This window comes from Hypomesus transpacificus, chromosome 1 (assembly GCF_021917145.1).
Source record: "Hypomesus transpacificus isolate Combined female chromosome 1, fHypTra1, whole genome shotgun sequence".
Taxonomy (NCBI): Eukaryota; Metazoa; Chordata; class Actinopteri; order Osmeriformes; family Osmeridae; genus Hypomesus; species Hypomesus transpacificus.
In genome coordinates this window covers 7,082,622-7,098,695 of record NC_061060.1, presented here as the reverse complement: position 1 = coordinate 7,098,695, position 16,074 = coordinate 7,082,622, and the positions used below count along the sequence as shown (strand labels likewise).

Here is a 16,074-nt window from a genome sequence, read left to right as displayed (position 1 = left end):
GTCCTTCCTGTTGGGCTCTCAAAGTGTGTAATGGGCTCTGTGTAGCCGTGAAAGCTATGGGTTCCAGAAAAAGAAGTTACTGAATACATCCCCCCCATGCCCCCTCACACACAGGTCCTTGAACCCAGGTTGCACTTTATCTGATGCTTTGTACCCTGATGCTTTGTACCCATGTCTTATTCATCAGAGGGCTATCCTGTTCCTCCACCAGTTGCAGTCTTCACCTGGGTTCAGAGCAAAGTCTAAACTCTATTTGAACCTCTTTTGTCCCACCTCCGCCCAACAGCAGTACTACGAACAGTTTGCCCTGTTTTTCCAGTCAGACACAGCACCTGAGTGAGTTGGTAACGGAAATAAACGATTGTCTGCGACTCCGTGCATATTTGGTGCCAGACACACTTCGTCTCTCTTCCTTCTCTCCTGACAGGAAGCCTAATGGTTCATTTTGGTGAGGTGGCCTGATGAAAGCCTGCACTAATGGCTATTGTTTGTTTGCAGCGCTCGGTCCTCCATGGTTCAGTTGAAGTCTTACCCCCCCCCCCCCCCTCCCCATTACACTCATCGACCTCCTGACAGAATGGGGTTTGTTTGTTTGCTAGACTTGTTGCAGGCCTTTCTTCATTCTGGCCCTTGCAAATGACTTGACAAATGGCACTCATTTCCTCCTGTCTGGGTGCTGTGCATGGAGACTCCCTGGGTTTTGTCTTGGCTAGTTTACCTCTCAAGATGGAAGGCTACAGGGTTGGCTTGGTGACAGTTTCCATCTGGGTTGTAGACAGTCTTGCTCCACTGTACTCAGTGGTGGTGTTCATCTGGCGGAAAGTCATCTCGACAGGCTACAAGGCCCGGTTCTGTTCAACATGAGCTCTTATGTTGCTCCGCGTCCAGAGTAATGCCTGTCAGATAGGTAATCAATAGCCGCCTAGTAGTCCACTATCCAAACCCAGGCAAGGGGACGAAGGCTGGAGGGGATGTGGAGGTGTGGACGTGGTGAGATTGGCTTTATCAGCTGGAGCTGATACCAGAGGAGTCTACATGTCTCATTAGAAATGGGAATTATGGAATTGGCTGGACTGGTCTGATATGTCCAGTCCACATGCCCAAACATACACAGGTCATATCCTTGTTGACATCACATAGGAGAGGGCCAGGCAGGGGTTAAGGGAAGAGAGGACACTGTTGCACTGTGTGCTTTATAGAAGAGCGGTGATCTGGGTCTGTTTCTGCTCTCCACAGGTAGAGCTAGCTCAGCCCCACAGTGAAGAGACAGGTCAGGGGAGAATCAAACCGAGCCCCTGTTCCTCCTCTCTCTGAGCCCACAGCAGTGCAATAGCATTAGCTGTGTTTGCCCCTGAGCCAGACGCTATCATGATGCCTGAAAAGGAGCGTTCTTGAATGGGGAGCCATGAGGCCTGCTTTGGTCCTGAGGCCAGCTCATACACTGAGCCATCACCTCTCAACATTGGCTTTCTCTCCCAAAGCCCCTGCACAAAGAACACATTAGAGTGCCCCTGAGCGGTGCCGGGGAGAGCTAGCTAGGAGAAGCGCTCTCTCTCTCTCTCTCTCTCTCTCTCTCTCTCTCTCTCTCTCTCTCTCTCTCTCTCTCTCTCTCTCTCTCTCTCTCTCTCTCTCTCTCTCTCTCTCTCTCTCTCTCTCTCTCTCTCTCTCTTTATCTCTCTCTATCACTTTCTCTCTCTCTTTATCTCTCTCTATCACTCTATCTCTCTTTATCTCTCTCTATCACGCTCTCTCTCTCTCTGTCTCTCTCTCTCATAGCCTCACATGAAAATACAGTATGTACACTCATATGCATCACGCACTGACACCAACAAACACACACACACACTCCGAAGCTCACATACAAATACAGACTGACATGCGGACAGTTCTGTCTACTCACACACACACACACACACACACACTCAATGCCCTAAGGGCCCCATGGCCAGATGGACACCCAAGCCTCGTCCGCCTGCGCACACTGCAGCCTGTTTGCTGCTCTGTGTTATGTAAGCACATGAAACACAGGGCGGCACGTGTGTGTGTGCGAGTCACAAGAAACAAAGACAACGGGGCTCTATCAGGGAAGCTGGGCCTCAGTCTGCCTGCCGTTATGAAGGAGAGCTCGTGTTTGTTCCCATCTTGTTAGAACCCAACGTTCAGCTCTCTATTGCACCTTTGTCTTTCTTTTTTCCCCCTATGTCCATCTCTCTCCACTTCCAACCTCATATGACCCAGAGGTTTGTATGTGTACAGGGCTGGCCGATGTGTGTCTGTGTGTGTACTTGTAAAAGTTTGTAAGAGTGAAACTCGTGATTTTGATGGAATGACAAGAGGATGTGACATCCTCTCAGGAGAGTGTCTTGGCAGGTGGTCCTAAACTCATTCTCCCACAGTCTTTTTAGAAGATGAGTACAAACTTCCACACCTACACCGCACATGTTTTGGCAATCATCTCTCTAGGGGGTTCGGTGGTGGGGGGAGCTAGTGGAAAATCATACCTAACACATTTTCCAAAGAGACATCAACATCAAGGCTTATTCAGTCTGATGTGCCTATTCTCCCCTCACTGCTCTTTGCTGTTCAGCCTGCCCCACATGCAGTACTGGACTGGTTCGCTGGGACATTGATTGGTTCCATGTACTGGCCTCTAGGGCTGCATTTAGTGCCAAACCTATCCAACGACTGTCTTTTTCACGCACACATACACCCAGACACATACTGTACACACCTGTGCACACACACACACACAGTGCACACACACACACAGTGCACACACACACACACATTCATCAGCTATCCTGTGAAGTGTTGCCAGCCCTCTTTCCACTTGGCCCAGGACCTTGAGTTGAGTGACCAGTCAGAACAATGAAGCGTCCCTGGTGGCAGGGAACAGCACCCTGCTGACTGGCTGCCACTCTTTCTTCACTCTCCTGATGCTCTCCACCTGGATCAGCACTCAGAACTCCAACTCCCATGGGGCCATGTGGGTAATCTGGAGAAAACAGCTCTGACAGAGTCATCAGTGGTAATGATGCTCGTTGGCTGTTTGCCAATACTGTACAGCCCCCATGTGTCCTCTTCTAAGCCCTCCCGGAGATTGGGAAGAGGTGTGTGTTTGTCCGTGTGTATCAGTACGAGTCTGAGTGTGTGTACGTGTCTCTGTGTGTGTAAGTGTGTGTGTGTGAGAACATGTGGCAGGTTAACAGAGGAGGGTGACTGATGGGAGGCGAGTCGAGGGAACAGCCTCCTGGCCTGAGAGGCAACATGGATAAATTCAATTTCTATCGACTGAACTCTGAAAAGAAATAGTTATTGGGATTTCAATTCACACCCATTGGAATGGCATTAACCCTAAGTCTAATATTGAGTTGATTGGGTGAGCAATGCATTGGGCCAAACAGTGTTCTCTGTGCCACATCAGTGACCTCTCACAGTACACCATGACCCCAGCTCACCTGTCAAGAATTAGGAAAAATGATTCTATGGATTCCTGGGAGAGAGATAATCCGACACTCCTGATAACCCTGGCTGCCTAGCTGCACTCTGAGGTTTTAACCATACTTCCTGAAACCGCACTCAGCATGGGGCCACTTATGTTTCTAGGCCAATGTGGCTATTTTCAATTCCTCTACTTATGGCTTTGTCGCACATAAAGCACCAAATGAACCATCATTTTAAGCTTTGTATTATTTAAAAGGTGCTCCATCAGTGACGTACAGGGTGGGGCTTTTTTCTCTGCAAAAAAGGCTGCCAAAGCAGAAGCTGAGCTCCATCATGCAGCGTTCATGGGCAGGGTAGGAAGGTTAGGATCCCGCTGGCCAGAATGTGTTCAGGAAGAATAAACATTCAGCTCTTCAGTCACATGAGCTGTCAGCGGGAAGAGAATCCTGCTTTTGGTTGTACTGCAGAGGCCTGTAAGCAGACCGACCTCTCTGTGACTTTTAATCTGTTCATTGTATAGAATCCTGGGCACTGGCTGCCCCACACAGTGTTGCTTTGGTAGACAGAAACATTCCAGAAACCAGACAGGTAATGTCTCCACTATAAACATATTCATAAAATGTGACAAACGTTATAACATTATATATTTCCCATGTGTGGGATTTTTTTTTTCTTGACCTTTGAATATTTCATTCACCTCACAAAATCCACACATAAACAAAAATGCAATTTGCTTGACTTATTGCTCTATCTATCGGCCCGTTGCCGTCAGTGTGTGTGTGTGTGTGTGTGAGAGGCAACTGTACAGTGCTTTGGGTGTACCGTGAGGGGCCATTAAATGCTCTAGATAAATGCAGTCCATTTACCATTTATATCATCACCGGCCTCAATTAGTCTCAAATATGCTCAGAATCATGTAAATGATTCTGATTTCATGTACTACAGCTGCAGTTTACCAAAGAGGAGTTGAATAATGCTGGGTGCACACCACAGGATAATCGGGCTGATTTCTTGATGGTTCTGCAGATTATTTGATCAGATTTTCCCTTGGTGTGAGGTGTGTTAAGAGTGACCAAACCTGCTGGGAAGAACGTCGGAGCCGCCCCGATCGCGAATCGTAAATATTCAACGTGTTGAATATTTTTCGATTAGAAATCCTGATGTGTGGGGGGAGCAAAACGGTTTAGTCTAGGATTTTTTTGCCCTCATGTTTGTGGTCTCTCACATTTTGAAAATCTTAGAAGATTTAAAATATATATTTCAGTGTGTAGCCAGCATAACTCAGTGCTTTCGTCAACTGATTCATTTAGACAGAGCATCTTGTCAGGGATGATCATTGTTGTGTAACAGACACATTCTGCTCTATCAGCTCACTCTGAGCGACTGGCAAAGATCAGGAGAGACCAGACCATTTGGGTTTCTGTAAACACTGGATATTTGCCTAACATTGACAGAAAAAAATATATATAAATAATGATATAATCCTAGAATCAAATGGCACCTCATGGTTTTGTGTATCCCTCTGACGTGTTCCACAGAAAGGCCCACCAGGTTTGAAAGCCACCACACACACAGTAATGCTATATACTTGATGAGTTATTAGATAATGTGGGTATTTTGTGACCTGTTTGCAGCTTTCTAAATCTCCTCTTTGTATCAACCAGGGCTTTTTATGTAAGGGGATCTAGACTGCCTTGTTGGGACACTTGGGACAGTTAGCACAGGACAGATGGACCTCTGGTCATGGATTTGTCTCTTTGACCGTGTGCCTGATAAAGTAGCAGGGTTTAACTTTAATATTAGATTAGTCTTATTATATAGTCTGATTAGTTCAGTAGAGGACAGGAACAGGGTCAACAAACTGATAAAAAAGGCAGGATCCATTATTGGTATGAGCCCTGATTCTCTGGAGGTCATCACGGAGCAGAGAACCAGGAGGAAGCTTAGGACTGTCCTGTCACATGACGACCACCCCCTGCACTGCACTTTTGTTAGAAGTGGAAGGAGCAAACGTCTCCTGTTACCAAAGTGCTCTACAGAGAGATTCAGGAGGTCTTTTGTTCCTGCAGCAGCTAGGCTTTTTAATCATGACTGCTGATTTGATTTGATTTGATTGTATTACTGCACATTGCTCATTTGCATGTTATGTATTCCCTGTTTTAACCTTCTATTTTTACTGTGGTAGTGGACCACACTCCCCCTGTGACTATGCTTGTTTTATGTTGTTACTGTATTCCTGTTTTGTATGTTGTACAGACTATGGTGGCAAACCAGTTTCCCCATTGGGGATCAATAAAGTAAATCATCATCATCATCATCATCATCATCATCATCATCATCATCATCATCATCATCATCGTCTTTCTTTTGATAGCCTTTTTCTTCTTTGTTTCCTGTTTTTTTGTCTTTTTGTCATTGTCTGTCTTTTCACCACAGAACCCTTTGACATGCCACCATCCAAACTCATGGTGTTTTAAAGTCAGTCCACCTGTCTATAAAACTTTCCAGACTCTGACAACCCCCCCCCCCCCCCCCCCCCAAGGTCAGAAGACCCCTATTTGTCTTTACTCCTCTGCCAGCTGCTTCCCCTCATTGTCCATGAAACCTTTGCTCTCTCTCTCTCTCTCTCTCTCTCTCTCTCTCTCTCTCTCTCTCTCTCTCTCTCTCTCTCTCTCTCTCTCTCTCTCTCTTGGTCTCTGTTATTCACTGTCTTTTTCTCTCTCTCCCTCTGTTTCTCTCTATCCTCCTGGCCATTCGTAATGAGCCAGCTGTGCTCCTGTGTACAGTAGGTGCTTTATGAAAGAGCCAGGGGGGGGTGCGGCTGTCCTGCCTGTCTGAGCGAGCTCTCTGGTTGGTTGAGGGCAGAGGTGGACATTGGCCTCCATCAGGGCTCTGCCAAAACCACTCTGTCACTCTGCTGAGTGGGTTACTGTCACCGAGGCAGCAGGAGAGGCTGTCGATGGAAGAATGGCTTGTCCAATAGGAGACACAGGTGGCAGTGCAAAGGAGAGGTCGAGTGTTAGTCCGTCATGGGCTGACCAATGGTTGGCCAACCATCTCGATAGCATCATCTGGATTGAAAATGACCAGCGGCCCAGTTCCAGCAGCCCTTCCGTTGTCTTAATTGGCTTATTTTCCTTGTGTCCTTCCCTAGGCTGACTGACTGACGCTCAGGATAGGCATTTGTCATATCACTAGGACCTGTCCTGGTGTTGAAGGGGAGGAGGGAGCGGCCTTCCCAGGGAGGCTGTTTAAGACTGTGAGGAGCTTCCGGATGATAAAAGCTCAGCTGAGTGTGACGAGGGGGCTGAAGCGGTGCAGAGCGCAGGCATGCCGGGCCCTGACAGCTCCACATTAACTTATAGAGATGAATGACGGGGGGGAAATGGGCCCGCTGCACTTAGCCATCGACGAGCTGGGGCGACCAGTAAGTGCACCGGGGCCGGTGACAGGTACAGGGGGCCGGCCACCGTAAACAAGCCCCTTCAAGGACAAGGGGACCGGGGCAGAGGACAGAGAGAGGGAGAGAGGGAGACACAGTAGAGGAGGAGAGAGGCAGAGAAGGGGAGGAGAGAGGAAGATGAGGGGAAGAAGAGGAGGGGGGGGAGAGAAATGGGACGGGGGAAAGGAGGACAGGAGGGATGAGGAGAGAAAGAAGGACAGAGGAGGAGAGAGTGAGCAGGGGAGAAGAGAAAGGGACAGAGTGGACAAGGGGACAAGACTAAAGGCCTTGTTGTGAGAGGATTCAAACCACAAGTGATTGATCCTGTACAACAGCAAGGGAAAATATGTTTTTCTCATTAGTTCTCTTGCAAGCCAGTATTAGTAACATTATTTGTAAAACGCCAACGGTATTGATGAGAACTCATCAGCAGCAATTTGTGTTCTCCAGCTGCTCACGGATGATTCATGATTTGTTTGTTTACTTGTTTGAAACATGTTTGTGTGTGTGTGTTAGTTTGCCAGCGTTTAGCGTTTAGCTGTGGCAGGCAGTGAGTCCTAATGACCCAGCTTTCTCTGTAATCTGAACCCTTCCTCCCGGACGCGTTGCCACCACACACACGGGGCAAAGGGGCCAAAAACTGTTATGTAAGCTGCTCAACTGCATACAAGCCTGCTTAGTGTGCACAGGTGCTCTGAGAGATGTGTATCAGGGTGTGTATTCATTGGTTGTTATGTTGGTGCTTGTAGTTGCTCCCAGTCTGTGCAGGGGTCAGATATGCAGGTGTGTGTGTGTGAGTGAATGCATGTTGGAGATGGGGTGTGGGGGGGTGCCTGCTGCATATGGTGTCTGTATGCACATTCCTTGGGCCTGTGAGATACATGGCAAGAATACAGCAGTGCTGGGGCTTAAGGAGCTGAGGAGCAGTTTGTCAGCTCTGTGCTGATTGGTTCATCCAGACAGCCGGCTTGTTCTCTGGGTAATTGAAGAGCTTGATTAAAGATGTGCTGTAGTCGCTCCAGCAGGAAGCATACGCTTGCCCTCTACGTATCTCCTGCTCAGAATAGACTGTTTGGTGTGTGTGTGTGTGTGTGAGGGTTTAGGACATGGACGTGTACAGTATGATGGTCTCTGAGTGTGTGTGTGCTCATTCCTGCAGGGCCTTTGAGCATTTGCGAAGAGAGAACGCCACTTGTAGGAGGAGGAGGGAACGGGTGGGCTCAGAGCAACAGTGTGTGTGTGTGTGTGTGTTTGGCACACAGAGCAGGAGGTGGGCTTTGAATATGAATACGGCCGACTTTACTGGAATACTCGAGCAGCAGTTCGATATGACCCGTCCCTGTCACATACAGATGAAGTGTTTGAACATCTGCTTCACTCTCGTAAGCACAGATGGAGCTGGACTTGATCAGTGTGGCAGTGAGATTCCTCCATGTGTACAGAGCCCACTTAGCCCAGTTAAGTTCGACTTTATGAGATTTAAACGTAAACCCTTCCCTCCTCGTCACTTGCTGCACTTAGTTATATATTGATCCCATTACGCGGTGCATCCTCGACTGTTTCTATGTCTCTGTGTTACTGAGCTAATGGGAGGTTAAGCAACGCTCCGATGGACTAGCGAGCTTCACAATCCTATTTGCTGCTGTCAGCTGCTAATTGCGGCGAATGTGATCCTTAGCATTAATCCGCCTTAGCGCCAGAGCCTTTTTGATTCCTGTCTGCTGGCTAGCCCTGCTAGCCTCACAGCCCACACACCCTCCGGGAAGGGGGGGTTGGAGGGGGGGGGGTCATTCTGTTTATTTGGCCATCTGTGTTTGCACTCTGCATCGTCAGCTCATCAGGGCCAATTGGAGGATACCTTTGAGCTGCACACCTGTCACACCTGACGGGCCAGGAGCTGCCTCGATATGGAGACCAGTGTGTGTGTGGGTGGTGGGTGGGTGGGTGGCTTAACGAGTGTGTGTCAAACCAGGTTCTATCAGAGCGCACTGTTAACCAGTCCGATGCACATCTGACTATGAAAGAACAAGGGAGCGACACAGGCGGCAGAGGCAGAGAGACAAAGCTGGCAGAAAGAAAGAAAGAGATCCACAGTCCCTCACACCTCATTTAACTTTGTGATGGTTCTCCTGTAGTGAGGCTGGAACGTTGCCCTATCGTACTCCTGTTGTGCCAGCCTCCAATGGAGGTTTTACAGTGTGCATTGTGTGGCGTGTGCATGTGTTTGCGTCTGTGTGCATTGACACAGAAGGACTACATAGAAGTGTCCAGCTAGGGAAAAACTCTTCTCAGTCACCACCCTGAATTGGCTTTGTCGTGATTGGGGTGTTTGGTGTAGAGTGCAGTTGTAGTGTTTGTACAGAGATGACTGTAGTGGTGGGTGAGCCGTGTTAGATGTGAAGGAGGAGACCTTTTCATATCTGCTGGAGCTGCTCTTCTCCTCCCACATCTCTCATTCAACGCCTTTGGAGTCTTTTCATGATCAGGTTGGTCCAGCAGCTTTTGGTTTTTAAATGGTCACCTCCACTGTGTGGTTTCATTATGTAGTATAATGGATGTGAGTGAGTTTTTGTTGAGTTATTCCGTTCTCTACACTACCCTGAATGGCTGCATGTGTGTGCTTGAGTTTGTGTGTCACTCATCTGTGAGTGTGTGTGTCACTCATGTGTGTGGGTGTGTATGTACAAGTTGATTTACATACTGTAGCCTACATACATATGTACAGCATGCATATAAGCGGAACTGCCTCACCCGGAACATTCGGTTCTCCATCTACCATGAAGACAGCCCACAGCCATGAGCATATTTAGAGAGGGAGTGTGTGTGTGTGTGTGTGCCTCATCCATCCTGCTCAGCATCAAGATGTGGGATTCAGGAACACATTTCTTTTGGACTCCCAAATGGACTCCCCACATTGATTTTCCTCTCTGGTCTGGCATACTGTCAACCCCGGTTATACGTTACAATGATTTACACCTCCATTAGGAAACTCTCAGCAAACAGCCTGTTCTGAGCGGAAGTAGGGTGAAGTAGTAAAACTCTTTTTTTGTCAAGAGAATTTCAATTATGAAAAGTATTTTCATGACTTTCTTCTGAATTCCAACCATATTTGATGCCTTAGTCTTTCAAATGTTGTTGTTTGTGTTGGTGACAGATACAGGACAGTACGAGAGGGTTTTGGAGAAACGCCACTCAGACGTTGGTTGTATTGCGTGGCTTTCTGAGAACCACAGAGATTAAAATGGAACCCTATCCAGTTATGTCATGATTTCACAGCTGACTGCTAGATTTCTGTGGCCACAGAACAAAACAGGGACGTTTCAATGTGCAAATGTTGCTTTTACATCAGTACGGTGACGCACACTAAATCCTAGTTTGCTCTGCATATTATGTGTTGTATCTGTCTTTCAACCTTTGATGCAGTAACCTCTCATGATGCCTTGACATGGAATACACAAGCTCACACACACAGACACACTGAAGCGCCTATGCTCACACACGTGACTCATCAGGAGGGATTGTGTGTGTGTGAGTGTGTGTGTATGTATGTGTGTGTGTGTGTGTGTGTGTGTGTGTGAGTGTGTGTGTGTGTGTGTGTGTGTGTATGTATGTATGTGTGTGTGTGTGTGTGTGTGCTGTAGTAACCCTGAGGCCAAGGTACTGTAGCTGACTAAATGAATCAGCGTTGGCATATTGCAAGGTCACTCTTTGACTCTTGATCATCACAGGCTTATGTGATCAGGACTGTGTGTGTGTGTGTCTCCGTCAACAGTTCCATCTCCTCAGACACACAGTAATGGCAGCAGCATTAGTCTCCCCGCTCATGTGTAGCTGTCACAGGGCCTCAGAGTGATGATGGAGCTCTTCTGTGTGACAGTCTATCAGCCCAGAGATGACTCCACTCACTCTGCCTCGGTGCTCCAGCTCCGGTGGCCCTCCCTCAGGTTCTCAAGCAGCCTGCCGGGAGCTCCTGTTGGACCCGTCTGATAAGACCTAATAGGAGCCTGGAGGAAGAGACTAGAAACTAGCTACCAGGCCTGCAGTACATATTCTGTGATGAATATGGCCTGCACAGCTGTGTTCTGGGCACCCTCTGTGTGTGTGTGTGTGTGTGGGGGGGGTGACTATCAGATGGTGGTTGTTCCAGGAACCCCGCCCAGACAGAGGCAGATGGGGTTGTAAACATTGATGGAGGGTGAGTCAGAGATGTGAAGCTGTGTGTGTGTGAGGGGGTTGGGGTAGCAACAGGAGGGGGAAGAGGGGACCATGGCAGGGATGGGAACAAGCCATTCAGCCTCACTCTCTAGACAGCTAAATAAAACAAGATGGCTGACCCTTGTTTGCCAACATAGTCTCAACAGATTTAGTACCCATTTATACAGATTAAATTAATTTGTTTCCTGTTGGAAGTGCCTGACTTCAGCCATGACCATTCAAGTAATCACCAGCATTAGCTGGAATGGTCTGACCTGTGTCTGCCCTCCATTTTACACTACCTACATGGAATGAGTCGGGGCAGGAAGTTTCAGGGTGTCCACCATAGAGGGTAAGATGGCAATGCAAGTTGTTGTTACTCCAAACGTTATCCAAAACCCACGAAGGATGACTTCTACAGTGATTTCAATGTTTATGAGAGACAGTGAGTTTGCTTGTTTGGTAATTCTATCTAGCACATGGGGAAAAAATAAATACTGACAACGTGGCCAACACCACGGATGAGCCATCTTTATTTGGAGCTTCTAAGCCCCTATTTTAATCATTTTGACATTTATCCAGTGATGGAACGGTTGGTTGGAGGAGAATTTAAGAATAGGTTTGGGGACGATCATGTGACTCTGAGGAGCTGATTTGCTTCAGGAGACAAGCTGTGGAGGGAACAAAAAACAACAGAGAGAGAGAGGATGAAAGAGGAGAGAAAGAAATCTGCAAACTCATTCTGCGCTTCAAAGCGGACGGCGAGTTCACCTCCTCTCACTGTCGCTGGCGTCGGCAAGGTGACTCGCAAGGCGACCAAAATAAAACTGAATGCATATCTGGAGACAGAGCTATGCTCAAAAGAACTGGATCCCAGGAGACAATGTGCTAGATTCAACCACTGGTAACACCATAAGGAGGACAGGCTATTTCAGGAAGGCACACCTTAGGCTGCAGATCTGTCTTAATCCTGAATCTGATTTGGATTGAGAACAAATGACTCAATCTTGATGGATACTCCTGACTTCAGTAAATTGTAGGAATTCCTGTTCATAACTTGTAAATCATAGGTGCCACTTCAAATCTGTGACCCCAATCTGCTCTCAGGCAGTGTGTGTGTGTGTGTGTGTCAAGCCAGGAGTGGTCGTTACTCAGGGGCCTGACAGGGACACTGCCCTGGTTGATATCTCGACACATGTCACACGTCCTTGAACCTGTAACCATGTGGGGGTCACTCAATGACAGCGGGCATGTGTGGACGTGGGGCTGATGGTGCTACACTGTCAGAGAGAGAGAGGCAGTGCTATCCAGGACTGGTTAACATATGCAGCGGAGTTGTCCCAGCTTGCAGCCTGAGAGCTAGGGCATGTGGTTTGAGGGTGGTGGTGGTGGGGGGCGGAGGTGGCGAGGATTTAGGGGAGGACAGGGGTGGGGGCTTCTTGAGAAGATAAGCAGGCATCAGAGGTGAGGTGCCTCCCTGTGTCCATCATCAGAACCTCTCCCCGCTCTTTAGCTCTCTCCCCCACCCCCAAGCCTGCGATTGGCTGTCACTACAGCGGGCAAGGACATCCATTGTGGGCTGCCGGGCGGGCCTGGCAGCCTGTAGATCACATCCCATCATGCCACAGGGTGACAGCTCATTCTTAGTGGCTGTGGAAGGGGTATGCGGGGTGCGGGGTCTTGGAGCAGTAGGAAGCACGCCTAGAGAGGGGTGGGATGGGACAGGGAGGGGGCATCCATCAAGCTCCCCTCAGCCCCCCAGCACATGTTCAAGAGGTAGAGAGGAAGAGGGTGAAAAATCCCCCCCCCTACCCCCCGTCTCACATTTTTATTGCCTCTGATGAGGTGGCAGTTAGCAGGGTCATTAATAACCACATGCTGGATTAAGGCATTTAGGAACCTTTTCTGGAGTCTATCTCAGCACTCCATATATGCTCTCTCTCTCTCTCTCTATCTCTTTCGTTCTCCCACCGCTCTCTTTTTCTGTCATCCCCTCCTATAGGAGATTGGATTGTCCCCCATTCAGGGCCGTAACTACCATTGAGGACACCGAGGTCGTGTCCTCGGTATTTTTTTTTGTATTTCAGTTTTTTTTTGTGCTTAAATCGTGGTATATAAACTCAAAATAAAGTACACGTGAAACTGACTGCAGGACGATGATCTTGGTCTCCCACAAACCGTAACGTGATTTTATACTTGAAGAGCCGAGTAGCTCAAGAGTTGGACATACATGCTGCGCGTCATCAACAAAACGTACTGTCGTTATGGTAACCACCAAACACAAGTCGGACGCTGATGTTACCGCCATAGACCAGAGCCATAGAAAAAGAATTTGCAGAATCTTTTTCTATGGCTCTGCCATAGACATACCGCTACTGTTAGTGAATAGCCTATGTTAGTTACAGTCACTGGAAGAGGAGCGCAGCAAACTAAACATGTAGGTTAAGAGAAGTTTAAGTGGCAGATGACTGTGAGAAGAAAGATTCATTTTCATGTGGAAATATTTGTATTGCAGCAACGTACTACTCGGATAAGGAAACATCAAATCAAAGTTTGGTTAACTCCGTCAGTACCGGTTGTCAATCAATTTCCACCGGTTGAATCAACATTCATTTTGCGATTGATATGTCATTGATGTGATTGATTGAAAATGAAATTCAGTGGCAATTGGGAAATATCAAACTGACTCGCTATCGCTCGGTCGATACGTTCCAGCCTCAGTTTGATATTTCCCGGCATGACCGAACGGTCGAGGTTAGTAAGTAGTTTATTATATGGCAATTTTAGATTCTTTTCATTTTGTAAACGAAAATAAATGGTACCTTTAGGCTAATTGTAGCTAGCTCTCAAGTCTTCTCACGGTGTGTTTCATGTGTTGCCAAGCAACTCATTACTTTTTATAGAAAGCTGACAACATGGTTCTGCTAAAATGGCTTTAATTTCATCACAAAATAACGACACAAGTGATTCAAAGAGTCTGGTCTTCATCCTCACTTTCGATGACAAAGCTTTTCAGCATCATCTGGATAGTAAAACTCAGCAGCTGACTTGTCCATATCGCTCATTTTGAAGCTGACGTCAGAGGGCAATACGGATCCGTATTGACCGGCGAGGAGGGCAATACGCGGCTGGGGTGACTACTCATTATCCAATCAGAACGCTCGTACCGTCGTTGCCATATAATTATAATTTTTAAAAAATGGTGGTAACTTGCCCTTACTTCATGAGTCCCATAAAGGTCCTTCAAAAAGCCTCAGAATGCCCCATGTTTACCTCAAAATTTCAAAAGCTCCACACCGCCCCATATTCAAAAGTCATAATGATGATGTTTTTGCTCCTTAAGACTCAATAAGAGAAAATGGCCATATTTAAATAATGTAATTTAAAAAAATTCCGGGGGAGCATGCCCCCGAACCCGCCTAGAAGTTCTGACTCATGACCTCAGTATTTTTTGGGCCCTGCGTACGGCCCTGCCCCCATTCATCTCTTTCTCTTGTTCGGCTCCATCCCTCTCTCTCCCTTCCTCCCATCCGCTCTTGCTGCCTCCTTCAGATCTAGTCTTCAGATCAGTGATGCAATGTGAGAAGGGGAGCCAGGCAGACCACGAGAGGTGAGAGATGAGAGGACAAGAGAGAGAGGAAACCTGGAGTGAATGACCCCACGTAGCAGTGAGCAGTTTGAAGCTTGACCCCTGTCTGAAGTGAATGTCTCCCAGTCTCAGTGCGGCCAGCAGGAGGCTCTCTCCACGCGGCCTGCGGTCCTCACAGCCCCCACTAGAGACGAGAGCTGGCTGACTGCTGGCCCTAGCAGACAACTCTGAAGGCAGACACTACTGTTCTCATGAAAACAAACTTTTTTCAAATCACAATCCAAGCCTCCAAAGTCAAAATATACCGTCAATTTAGATTTCCTACAGTCAGTCCACGTCCCACAAAGCACGTAAACGGATGACTGTGAAGGAATAGAAGTTGTGTTGATGTTGTTAGTCAACTGTAGAAGGACAGTCTGAAAACGTTTCCACTCACTCTGCCCCATGAGAGACGCAGAGGGATTAAATAGGGGTCAGGTTCCACGAAGAATGAACTGAGTCTGTCAAAGTATACCCAAAACACGTTTCACTCTTCAGCTCTTTGTGCAGTGTTGGTGAGTGGTGTCTGGAGAGGAGGTTGGCTCAGTGGTATCATCTCAAACTGGGCTTTTACTTCCTGCAGCAAAACAGTCTTTGTTTTCTTTCATGATTGTGTTTCTCTCAGTAGCTGTGTAATGTGTGTGTGTGAGAGAGTGTTATTTGAATCAGCAAATGAGTCTATTCCACTTTCCCTTCCGTGCTACTGGTGAATCATTTTGCATTCATTTTGACAGCAGGAACAAAATATGCAAATGTAAGACTCCCATTATTTGGTGCCGTGGACAGTATTCAGCTCTCATGTTGTTTTTACTGACAAATGTGCATCTTTGTTCCTAGCCAAGGTCTGCACACAAGTCCAATTATTGCCCAATGTTGAAACACATTTGTAACCCTGTTGCTATATCTGTGCTGGAAAAGAGGGTTTGTATACATTATGGACAGCAGCTTCTAATGATATCACTCTGTTCTTTTAAAGGAATGGAGTGAAGCTGTCCCTCTGTTCCAAACTGAAATTAATTGGTCTCGTAGGATTGGGCCTATTCATGTCTCCATGTGTGTATTCCTGTCTGTATGCCTGTGTGTGTACAGTAGAGGGCTGAGTGTGTTTGTGTGTAGTAGAGGGGTGAGTGTGTGTGTGTAGTAGAGGGGTGAGTGTGTCTGTGTGCAGTAGAGGGGTGAGTGTGTGTGTGTACAGAGGGGTGAGTGTGTCTGTGTGCAGTAGAGGGGTGAGTGTGTCTGTGTGCAGTAGAGGGGTGAGTGTGTGTGTGTACAGAGGGGTGAGTGTGTCTGTGTGCAGTAGAGGGCTGAGTGTGTCTGTGTGCAGTAGAGGGCTGAGTGTGTGTGTGTACAGAGGGGTGAGTGTGTC

The 16,074-nt window shown here is 47.5% G+C and overlaps 1 protein-coding gene across 3 annotated transcripts in view; it reads left to right on the top strand.

Moving 5' to 3' along the window:
- The window catches only part of fgf13a (fibroblast growth factor 13a), an 85,479-nt gene that overhangs the window by 23,835 nt on the left and 45,570 nt on the right, over nt 1-16,074 (top strand). The window lies entirely within an intron of this gene.